General features: G+C 34.9%; 1 protein-coding gene and 1 long non-coding RNA gene across 2 annotated transcripts in view; one reads left to right on the top strand and one right to left on the bottom strand.

Annotated features, from left to right (window-relative positions):
- LOC145258208 (UPAR/Ly6 domain-containing protein qvr-like) overlaps positions 1 to 12,500 on the top strand; it is a 286,606-nt gene that overhangs the window by 1,662 nt on the left and 272,444 nt on the right. The window lies entirely within an intron of this gene.
- The window catches only part of LOC145258209 (uncharacterized), a 79,990-nt gene that overhangs the window by 25,709 nt on the left and 41,781 nt on the right, over positions 1 to 12,500 (bottom strand). Inside the window, exon 2 of the long non-coding RNA XR_013864078.1 lies at positions 5,037 to 5,201. This is a non-coding gene — a long non-coding RNA (uncharacterized LOC145258209). The remainder of the gene's footprint in view (positions 1 to 5,036; positions 5,202 to 12,500) is intronic.

The following is a 12,500-nucleotide window of genomic DNA, read 5'->3' as shown; positions in this document are numbered from 1 at the left end:
TTTCTTTTCTTTTTTCTTTGTTTTTTGAGGTGGAGAAGGAAATTGTTCTCTGGTTATAGTACCATACTCCCAGGCATCACTTTCTCCATTTTAGAACATTACTGTATTATCTCTTTTATTTATTTTTCTTTGCCATAAACCTATCAGCCAAGCATTGTCTTCTCTTTTGGGAAGGTTGCAATGTGATATATGTTTCTTCGAGATAATACCATCCTCTCAGGTTAGCGAAATATGCGTGTGCGTGTTTAAAAAAACAATGAATTATGATAAACAATAATCAGACAGTTGCTTTGTTTCTGTTAGACTGAGGGTTGGTTTTGCTACCCTCCCAAGCATTATCTTCTCTCTGAATTAGTATTGCAAATCGCCTGAGTCTCCACACCTGCGAATGCCGACGGGCGTGCTCGAAACATTTTTATTAGCCGAAATGAGCTTATCAAAGTGTGCTGGCTTATTAGAAAAATCACCTGACCCTTATATCTAAACCACTGACAATATATATATATATATATATATATATATATATATATATATATATATATATATATATATATATATATATATATATATATACCGTACAACTAATAAAATAATGTGAATGTTATATAAATATTCTTGTGATATTGGGATTGTTTCCTAAAGATATATATATATATATATATATATATATATATATATATATATATATATATATATATATATATAAGCTGAATGTATGTGTGTGTCTAGTCACGAATAGTCTCCTATTTTAAAAAACTGATTCCATATAATGATAGAAGATGTATCGAGACACAGGAATGGGTATGCTGGATCTGACAGAACGGTGGTTCCTTAAAATCGTGGGGTCTGCGTTCGCGCCTGGTCCACAAAGTATGGAAATAAAGAATTAAAAAGAAAAAAAATGTTTACAAGTGTTTTTGATATAGATGTACATAAGAATACTTTGATAAGTATGTTTCAACTTAAATAGGGATGGTATAATAAAATTGTGGGGTCTGCATACGTGCCTGGCCTCCATAGAATGGAAATAGGCACAAACTTTAATAAAGACCTTTTATATCTATCTGCGTAAGTATACTTTGATATTTATGTTTCAGTTTGAAGAAATATGGTATAATAAAATTATGGGGTGTTCGTTCGTGCCTGACCTCCATAGAATGGAAATATGTCACAAAGTTTAACAAGGTTCTTTAATATAGATCCACAGAATATTATGATAAGTGTTTCAGTGTGAACAGGTATGGTATAATAAATTATGGAGTTTATCTATTTTATTTTTACTTTCATCATATTTTGCTTTGATTTTGATACCCCCAAATTCAACCCAAATGTACAACCCTTCCTTTTCATAACTTATCATACTTTCATAAATCAGAGTCCATTTTCTGTAGGCTGTTTTTGAACCCAGTCAACGACGGGTACTTTTGCTAATACACACACACACACACACACACACACACACACACACACACACACACACACACACACATATATATATCTTTAGCAAACAATCCCAATATCACAAGTATATTAATATAACACATTATTTTATTGGTTGTACGATATATATATGAGAGAGAGAGAGAGAGAGAGAGAGAGAGAGAGAGAGAGAGAGAGAGTTGTTTTATCTGTATGAAAGATATCCAGTTTAAAAATGTGCAATCTATATTTTGCTATTCACTTATCGTATTATCATTTTCTTAAATGATTTTTTATTATTTTAATTTATTAAGAAAAATTTTTTCATTCGGCTTTAAAAGGACCAAGAATTTTTTGGATTAAAAAATAAATAAATGAATAAATAAATAAAGGAAAAAAAAATGAAAGATTTTCAGATAGAAATTCGTTTTTAATCTGATATATATGATCCCGGCCAAGGCAAAAAGTGTAGTATCTGTTCGTGATATCATACTTCATCTGTTCTGTCCTCAGTGAAAAAGAAATCCTTATAGACTGAGGTAATATTTGGGGGGGGGTCTCACAATCCAAAGTTCCGCTTTTAAGGGAACTCTGTATGTTCCCGATTATCAGTGTGACAAATAGAGATCCTCTCCTACTCACATTTAATTATTGCAATAAATATGATATCCTTTTAATCGATTAAACACTAACTCTTCAGATTGTGAAAAGAATAAACACTTTAAAATAATCGAAAAAAGAAGAAAAAAAGGAAAAATAAGAAAAGCTGAAAAAAAAAACACTTAGTTATTTTTAGATGCCGATTGTCCATGCGCATTATTTAAAATATTTGGACTACGTTTCTCACCTTGGATTTTAATCTTATAACGTTTCAGCCGATGTAACATCCAGCCTTGCTCATATGCATCCTGACGAACTCGGGAATCCACACGAAATGTTGAACTTTAATCCTCGAAACAGGGCAGATTGTTCTCGTTCCGTCAGATAAGATCGGATGGAAATGTTGTATAATTCTTAATCCTGTCATTTAGTTAGCATCTCCTATATTGTGGACTGAACCTTCAACCCACATGGATCAAATAATCGATTCAGTTCGAAATTTCGTACAGATTCCCGAGTTCAATAAGATACACGTGAAGAAGGTCGAAGTAATCTTCGGTCGAAACGTTGTGAGAATAACACTCAAGATGATGATAGTACTTCCAAGGTTCCACATAATACGAATAATTGTTCAATTTTTAATAGGGTGTTCACATTTGTTCATTAATCTAACGTAAAATGATCTTGATTTGTATTTTGAAATTTCCTGTAAATCTATTCAGGTATTATTGTTGGAATATTTTTTCTTTCCTTTTTTTATTTTTTTATTTTCTTAATAAAATTTTGCACGTAAAGTATTGGATTTATAGAGAGAGGGGGAGGGAGAGAGAAAGAGATATATATTGAATAATCGTATTTAGGTGGGCATTTTAATCGCCTCCACCACCGCCAGTAAGCTTATTGTATTTAATTCTTTTTTTCTTATCGATTAAACGCTTCGTTCTTAGATTATGAAAAAATTAATTTTAATTAAAAAAAAAAACAAGGTTTTTTTTAATTGCAAGTTCAATTTTTGAGAACGAGGTTCAGTTTTGTTATACGTATTTAAATAATCCCTGGACATGATCTCCCACGAGGATGTGTTCGCCATCCTACGTATAATCATCACTGGAATTTACGGAAGAAATTTGCGTGGGATTTTGTGCTGGGCCTGTTGCTTTGTTTGGCATTAAACACGAGAAATATTAGATATAAAGAATTTTAGAAAAAGTGAGAGAGAGAAAGAGAGAATTAGAGAGAGAGAGAGAAAGAGGGAGAGGGAGAGAGGGAGGGAGAGAGATAAAGAAGAGAAAGGGAGAAATACAGAGGAGAAAAGAGAAAAACAGAGAGAGAAAACAAGAGAGAACAAGGAAGGAGGAGAAACAAATAAAGCGCGCGCGAGAGAGAGAGAGAGAGAGAGAGAGAGAGAGAGAGAGTAAGAGAGAAGACTCCTGCACGCGCACGCTATTAAGATAGATAGATAAAAACAGAGAGAGAGAGAGAGAGAGAGAGAGAGAGAGAGAGAGACACACACACACAGAGAAAGAGTGAGAGAGGGGAGTGAGAGAGGGAGATAGACGAGGAAAAAGAGAACGAGAAGAAAAGTAGACACTTTTGAAAAGATCGCCTTTAAGTGTTTTGTGTATATAATAATTGTACATTAACGGATGGAAGAATCGAGGATAGAGAGCACTAACCAGACCTCATCTTGACGGGTACGGAAAATACTGAGACATTGGAGAGGATATATTATAACAGCCCAAATCCCAGAGAAAGATAATGACCGTTGCCAGCGAGAAATCAATGGTAAGCAGCAGTTGCGATAATGTAAAATCATTTGCAGTGCTTATCGAAAGAGTACTGGAAATCTCCTTGTCAGACTCTAGTGGACAATCATTGATGATAACCTGCGTACAAAATAAATAACAATATGTAAAAAAAACAAAATAAAAATAAAAAAAAACAATGGTCATAATATGTTACGTTTCCCTTAGGCAGAAGCATCGGTTGGAACCGAAAAGTAATGGTTATTAAGCGTTAGGAAGGGTTAAAAAAAAAGTGAAGAAGGAAAGAACCACCCAGACCTCCACTAAAAATCTATAGAGAGTACTGGAATCCTGAGCAGACTCGTGGCCGCTGAACTTTTGGAAGACCAATCACTGTTATTGTGTCGTTACATTTCAACCATTCGCACTCGCACGTTCTCTGGTACCGTCGCAACGACTCAGCATTTTCTTTTTAGGTGAATAAAAAAGCATTTATTCCAGTAATTTCCAACAACGCACTTTTTTTTTGTTTCCCGCGTTGACAATATCGCGCATGTGTCCGGTCGCTTCAACACGCGTCAAACATCTCTTCTCTCTCCGCTTTTCTGACCACGCGGCGCATTCTTTCTATCGCCGCATATGAGTCAAAACATCTCCGGTCGGTTGATTTGTTCTCTTCTTCTTCTTCTTCTTCTTCTTCTTCTTCTTCTTCTTCCCGTGATGTCAGCATGTACACACTTTCTTAATTTGCATATGTGCTACTACTGCTTCTGCTAATATTTTCGCTAGTCAGCTATCATAGGCTGCTGCTGATTTTCTCACATGCGCCTATGAGCGCTATGCTACATTACCAGCGACAAATTAATGATAAACGGTTTTTGTGAGAACGCAGAATGATTTTAAGTGCTGACTGGAAGACGTGCAGTGTACTAAAACTCTGAAAAGACTTGTCATTTTGGCTACACGTTCTGAGAAACAAAAAGGACACAGCAAAGAGACAAGTGCGACATATGAGCGTCTATTACATACCCCAAACGGTGATGATGGAGGTAAAAAAAAAGAAGCTAACGATAGCCCCTCTCAAATTATACATAATTGAATGCCTAAGGAGCACAAAATATTGTAGAAAATTATCAATCTCATCGATAATGTAATGAGAATAGAGCAACTACAGGGTGATCCGAAAGTAGCACCCTATTCTAAAATAACTGTAATATAATATTTTTGAAGCATAATTTCTCCAATTAATGAATGCGAAAAAAATTATATTACATGGACTTTTATTTAAAATTCAATATAGCCACCACCATTCGCCACCAGCTTTTCAAGTCGACCATGAACCGCATCAACTGATTTCACAAGAAACTCTTGCGGGATGGAACTAATAACTGCACGTATTCTCCCTTCAAGATTAAAAACCAAATTCATGCAGCAAATCTGAAAAGAAAAGAAAAAAAAATTTAATTACCACAACATTAAGTAACATATTACAGCATTTTAATAAATTACAGTTATTTTATCAACCTACAGAAAAAAAAGTAATCAGAAAAAGAAAAAAAAAATTAATTACCACAACATTAAGTAACATATTACAGCATTTTAATAAATTGCAGTTATTTTATAATAGGGAGTTACTTTCGGATCAACCTGCAGAAGTGACAGCTGGAGGAGAGCCCCTACTCAGATAAAAATACAGAGAGGCATTTTCCAACGTGACGCCCTATCTCTACTACTGTTTATCATAGCGATGGTTCAGCTAATAGCATACTAAGAAAATAGTAACGCTGGATAAGATACAAGTTCACAGATGCAGAAAAAAAAATCTCCCCGAGTAGCAAGCCAGAACACTCGACCCAAAGTCCGCGGTTAACGGTGTCCAGACAGACATAACTCCGGATATTAAACTTGGTATTTGTGCAGAATTGTATAGAAAAAAACAAAAAAAAAAAAAAAAAAAAAAAACGGCTGCCCAGCCCCATCCCCCAGAAAAAAAATCAGAAAAAAAAAAAAAATTTTACTTTATATTAGTTACAAAAATAAAAAAAAACTATAAAAAAATATTACATAAAAAAACAGAACAAAGGGTTTTATTTTTAAACCTTTGTTAAAAAATACGAAAAACACACAAAAATAGTTTTCTTATTAATTTTGTTTGACAAAAAAAAATAAAAATAAAAAAAATGGATGAAAAAAGAAAAATGCAACTTACTCGTTTATTTCATTTTTTTTTCACTTAAAAAATTGTTACAAGAACAGAACAAAAATTGTTATGGTAGGTCGCTGTTTTTTTTATTTTCGTTATATTTTTTATTTATTTTTATTTCTAGTGATTTTTATTATTTAAAATTTTTTCTACAGTATTTTTCTTAAGTAACGTTTTTACGCTTTGATAATCGGCGAAGCTCGGCAAAAGCCGGCATATTCCGAACTAAACCGAGCGGCCAGTTAGTTACATCGGGTTAAAATTCTCCACAAATACCTTAAACTGTATTATCATAATTTCCGGCTAGAATTTAAGTTTCTCAAATTTATTAATTTATTTTATTAAATTGTTAGATGGGAGTACAGAATATTAAACAATCTCCCTCTCCATGTTAATAATGGCTTTCTAAATAATGGCGTTATTTCTTCAGTACTTCTTAACATTTAAAACTATTCTGTACTTTCACGGAAGAATTTAGTAGATAAATTAATTAATAAAACATAATACGAAACTACACAAAGAGTAAGTGACCCCAAAGAGGAATCTTTAATATCAGGAACCAAATCTGACCGGATACCGTTTACTGCGGCGTTCTTCCGGTTGAACTCTAATGAACATCAATGTCGTCAGGTGGGTCTATTTTTTTTAAAGCCATTTTGTGTACTAATTTGGAAAAACAATTCAGACCCATTCCTCGAAGAATCTACCATATAAAGGAGTGTTGTTTTTTTTTTTAAATTATTATTTTATTTATTTTTTTATTCATTCATTTATTTTTCAGTCGAATCTAGTTGTGTCTCTCTTGTTTTATTTTCCTTCAGTCGAAGTTCTCAGAAATGAAAGGGACCCCCACCTGAGGCTACACTTGAGCTACACATGAGATACATAGATATTAGACTATTCCATTAAAGTTCTTTATTTAACAAATCCCGAGTTAATAAAAGAACACTTTTCGTCTTCCGGATTGACCATTTTAATATGTTATATTATATCTTTCTTTTAATCTCTTGGTCTTACCGGATTCTAAGACAAGAGTTTATCTAGTCTGATGGAGTATCTAGCTTCGTGTTTCTAGTTTAGGTAACATCACTTGGAGAAGATGCACTATTATTCGTAAAAGACTATTACGGATTAGCTATACAGCGATGTTATTTGGGCTGGGAAGATCATGATTTGGCATATTTAGTCTGGGTTTGCTTGTAGGGAAATGTATCTTCATACCAGGTTTACCTGACAAGCCCCTGTACAGAAAGATCTTAGAGACTCGAAGATAATGTCTAGTAGGCATTCAAGTTACGCATGCATGTCCAGAGAGAAATGGACTGGGTGAAAAAGAAAGAGAGGATTTGTGAGAGGGAGGAAGAAAACGAAGAGGGGGAAAGAAAGAAGGATAGAGAGACGGATAGAGAGAGAAGTAGAAATATACTACACTTTTTGCCTCGGCAACGTTGGGTAGCCCTGTTAATTTAGAATAAGGGAAATGCCATCTATATTTAAAGCAGTTATAGTGTCTCTTCTCGGACATTAGCGCCTCCTTGGGGATAGAGGTAGTGTAATACATGTTTGTTTATTATGATACCGCCCTTTCATGCATTACCTCCTCCTTTGGAGGACATTGTAGCATATGTTAATTCGTTATGGTACGAGGTGCCTTCAATAAGTTTCCAGACTTTTTTCATATGGCCACTTTTATTGATAGTACACACATGAAACTCTAGTCCCGTTCGAAGTAATCTCCTCTGGCTGCAATGCACTTGTTGTACCGTTCCAACAACTTCCGGGAGGCCTTCTTGAAGTCCTCTTTCATCTCCTCAACTATCTCATAACGACAGCCTCTAAGGTTTTCCTGGAGCCTACGAAATAACCAAAAGTCACAGGGAGAAAGGTATGGACTATAGGGAGGGTGAGGAATTTTCTTGATGCCTATCTTGGTTAAATAGTGTGTGACAAGGATGAAGTTGATGACTGGTACATTGTCCTGGTGGAAATGCCACTGCCCCGATTTGAAGAGTGCTGACCTCTTTCGACGGAATCCTTTCCAGAACTTCCTTAAAACCTCAACATAGCATTCCTTGTTTACTGATGTTCCAGTGGGAACCCAGCACATGTAGATCATGCCTGTGTTGTCAAAAAAAAAAAAAAAAAAAAAAAGAAAAAAAAGTGGGATCATCATAAGTTTCTATGTGGATTTGCTCTGTTTCGCCTTCTTGTATCTGGGAGAGCCAGCGTGCTTCCGCTGGGAACCCTGTCTCTTGGTCTCTGGGTCAGAGCAGTAGATCCAGCTTTCATCGCAGTTCACCAGAGCATCAAGAACTGCGTGATCTGAATTAATCAAATTGACTATCTCCCTGCTGTCATGACACCGTCTTTCTTACTCGTATCATTCTTCCAGGCTAAAAAGCATTTTTGCGAGTCGTTACATAAATGAAAATGGTGCTCTATATTTTAGTTTTTGAAAATAAACTTCGTCTCTTGCATATTTCGAGGATTGTATTAGAGAACGGCAAATAATTCGAAGTCAAGCTTAACCAAACCCGTGACGATTAGAACACTTTTAGCCTTGTCTTAAATTATAGTATTTTTTTATTATGCAGATTATATATAAGGCTCATCTGTTAATATAGAGTGAAATAGTGAAGTAGTTACAAGCATGGCTGTGGATTCGGTGTACAGGTTCGAGCCCTGTCTGGTTTACTGTGTGATAAAACCATGTGCTACCCAACTTGACAACATTGCTGACAACAACGTTGTTTCTGTGACCTTCTTTTGCAGTACTTCTGCAGAATTTGCACCAGACGTAAATAACTAGCAGCTCGGCTTTGCTCGAAACATGACGTTAACCGCCGGCTTTTGCCGAGCGTTGCCGATTATCAAAGCGTAACAACGCCGCTCAATGGAAAATACTGAAGAAAACATTTCGATGTAATAAAATCACCAGATAAAAAGAAAATATAACGAAAATAAAAAAGAAACAACGGTTTACCGTAACAATTTCTTTTTATTCTTGCAAGGATTTTTTTAGGGGGGGGGTCAAATAAAATTGAACAAAATTATTTTTTTGTCATATTTTGTTTAACAAAGTTCTTTTTTTTTTTCAGTTTTTTTTTTGCAATTTTTTTGCATTTTTTTTTGTAACTGATGTAAAGTAAACGCTTTATTTTTTATTTTTAATGAACAAATTTTTTATGTAACGTAGGGTTGGGCGACCGATTAATAAAAACAAAACAAATTAGATTCAATTAAGACAGCTACGATATTCACTTAGGATTAGGTAGATTCTCTACGGTCGCATCAGACGATGTCAAAGTAGTGTAGAAAGGCACAGCGAATGTGGAAGAAACTTCCCCAACCGGGTAGCTTTCCGGTATATGGTTTAAGATGGAGACAAAAGTATCATAACCAATTTTCTCCACATAAACTCGAAAAGATAATTGTCGAGAAGCTCCCGGCTAGTCCTATTGACTTTTTTTCCCCAATAATTCCCCCCCCCCCCCAAAAAAAAATATCGTCTGCTTCTTTGCCGTGCATTGATCGGCGTCTTATGTCAGATTACAGAAAAATCCGGACGCATGACGTCATGTTCGGAGCAAAGCCGAGCGGACGGTTGGTAACGTCTGGTTCAAATTCTGCACAAGTACCCTTTTTGCGTCTTCTCTTCTGCCGTGTCGTCGTCTCTCACATTGTCAGCTGCTGATGTTGTGAGGTGGCGCACGAGTTCACAAAAAAAAAAAAATTAAAATAAAACAAAAGAATAAAACATAACCTTCGACATATTCTGTAAATATCAATTGCACTGTGTGTGTGTGTGTGCGTGTGTGCGTGTGTGCGTGTGCGTGTGTGTGTGATACCATCGTCAATCTACATACTTAAGCCGTGTTCATCAGTTAATATCAGCTCATCTAGATCTATTCCAAGCAACTATCTGCTTTCAACTGGGCCCAACTGTACACTCTTCTCAACCCGAAATGTCGTTAACGTCGCAAACCAAAGACTGTGCTCAAACGTAAGACTGTCTCCGCTTTATTGTTATTTTCGTGGCAAGTGCTCGCCTGAGCTTCAATCTATCGCCCCCCTCGCCAAACTTTCATGAAAAACACTCGTCTTCCTTAAACCACTATCAATAATTTCCCCCACTCGTAATTTATGCCTAAACCTAAACATAGATTCCATGAACAAAGCTCCTTTCTTAGAACTGCACGCCTGTAGAACTCTCTTCCGTTTTCCTGCTTTCCAGCTGACTACAATATGATCGTCTTCGAGTCCAACGTAAATAAGTTCTTGATGAACCGACCCCTTAAGTAATCCAATTTTCCAAATTTTCACTACTAACGATTCCTACGATATTGTCCTATTGACTACTGTACACTCATTAACCCTTATGCTCGAGTGGCCTCAGTGTCTTGATAAGTGGTGACGCCTATGTAAAAAAAACTGTCCGCAACTGTTGAAAATCGTCTCAAAACTCAGTAACACTCCTAAAATAAATTAACTCTAAACATATAGACTTATTGTTTTTTGTTCCAACTCACTGCCACACATTTTGATTAACAATCCTATTTTTACTTTCTTTTGTGTCACTTTGTGAAAAACTTCCTATAAACTTATTTCCTCTATTTTGTTATATTTTACTCTTTGTTAAAAGTCCTAACACTTTTAGGAGGAGATGTCAGTAATATCACAACTGTAGCAAATTTTTTAACAACATTGGGAAAGATATGAATCTATATATCCTCCCTACATGTGGATAAAATAGTACACTAAACAAAACAGCATTAGACGAAAAATTAGATGAATTCATACGCTTTAAATAAAATGAAAAAAACGAATAGTGATTCCCTTACAGTAGGAATACTACAATTCATAACCCTCACCACAATATCTCAATTAATTAATAAATGAACCAAGGGAAGGGCTTAAAAGACACAAAGTAGTCCCGATACACCACAAATTAATAACTATACACACCGAAAAGCGTCGAACAATAGGCTAGCATAAATAACTTAGCTAAATTAAGGCAGGAGTAATCCTCTCATTACTCCTTAACACCATCTCAGACGCTACACTTTAATACTAAACTAAACGAACAGAAACACAATATGCCACCAACTGGATAAAGGTGAGTGCACTTTGCATACTTACTAATTAAACATCCGAACACGATTAACTTAAATGATCTGTGTAATTGGAATGTTGCTATATGAGAAATATTATCGTAAAGAAGCGTTACATAAAGAAACAAACCACATAATTGATCCGAAACGAAAACTAAATACTCTAACTAAAGGGCTTTAGAAACGGAATGCTCTACCAATATAGACAAATATATGCTAGTATGTATCTGTTTGCATGTATATGGTCTGGAAAACCGACCTCTATAACGAAGCATATAAACTTATAAAATATATTTATATTCCAGTATTGAGGAAAAAATAAACAACCCAAATGAAAGACTGATAATCATTGAAATTAAGAATATATATATATATATATATATATATATATATATAAATCTATACCTGTGTAATTACTTCAGACACTGCGGTAGAGTGGAAAATTTAGCTCTCAGTATACCACCTTCATTTAAATCATATAAATAAGCCTGTATATTTTTTCACTGACTGTTAATTTTATCACATGGACATATATTTTATAAATAAGCAAATGAATAAATAATTTAAAAGCAGAAAACAAATGAACGGATAAAAAAGCGAGGAATAAAATAAATAAATAGAGCTTATCAATAAAATAGATGGATAACGAAGTCACCGCCAAAAAGAAAAAAAAACAACCATAAGGATCTAAGAGGGAAAGTGACAGCGATAGAGTTTATAATATTACTTCAGATCAATGCTAAAACTTAGGCCAATAAATAACTGTCAAGTATCAATAATACCAATACCTTTCCATGCTACAGTTTTACCACACTGGGTCGTACTACCTCCCTTTCCCTTCACCACTTACCTTTACTCTCTTTCTTAACCATATCTTCCTCCCAAAACTTCTACTGCTCACATACACAAGTACGCACCCAACTTTCTTTCAGAGCGTGAACCACACCTTATTATATTTTATAAAAAACGAATGTAATTGTGACTCTCGTTTAAATATCGCCACTTTTTTGGTCTGATGGAGTGGTCTCTTTGAATTGGGATTCCACTAAAACATTTATGCACATATGTGACCCAGATTGTTTGTATAATAAACAGACTTATATATATATATATATATATATATCTATATATATATATATATATCTATATATATATATATATATATATATATATATGACTCTCCTGTCGATTTCGACATATGAAGTTCCTCCGCAGAAACTAAGTTGCTCGGAAATCCACACATGATTAGTTTATAGTTGCGAAGGCGGCTTTGCGGGGAACCAATCACAATCGTTAACCTTTGTCGGCGCAGATGACTATCACAGGACAGAGTATACAGTAGACTGCAGGTTTTTACATCAGAGTTTCCTTCTCCTAGATACATGTCTTAACAAAGACTGGGGTTGCATCTCTCCCAATGTA

This window comes from Euprymna scolopes, chromosome 33, assembly GCF_053919585.1.
Source record: "Euprymna scolopes isolate OS-2025 chromosome 33, ASM5391958v1, whole genome shotgun sequence".
Lineage (NCBI taxonomy): Eukaryota > Metazoa > Mollusca > Cephalopoda > Sepiida > Sepiolidae > Euprymna > Euprymna scolopes.
The sequence above is the reverse complement of the archived record's forward strand: the minus strand, read 5'-3'. Positions and strand labels throughout refer to the sequence as shown.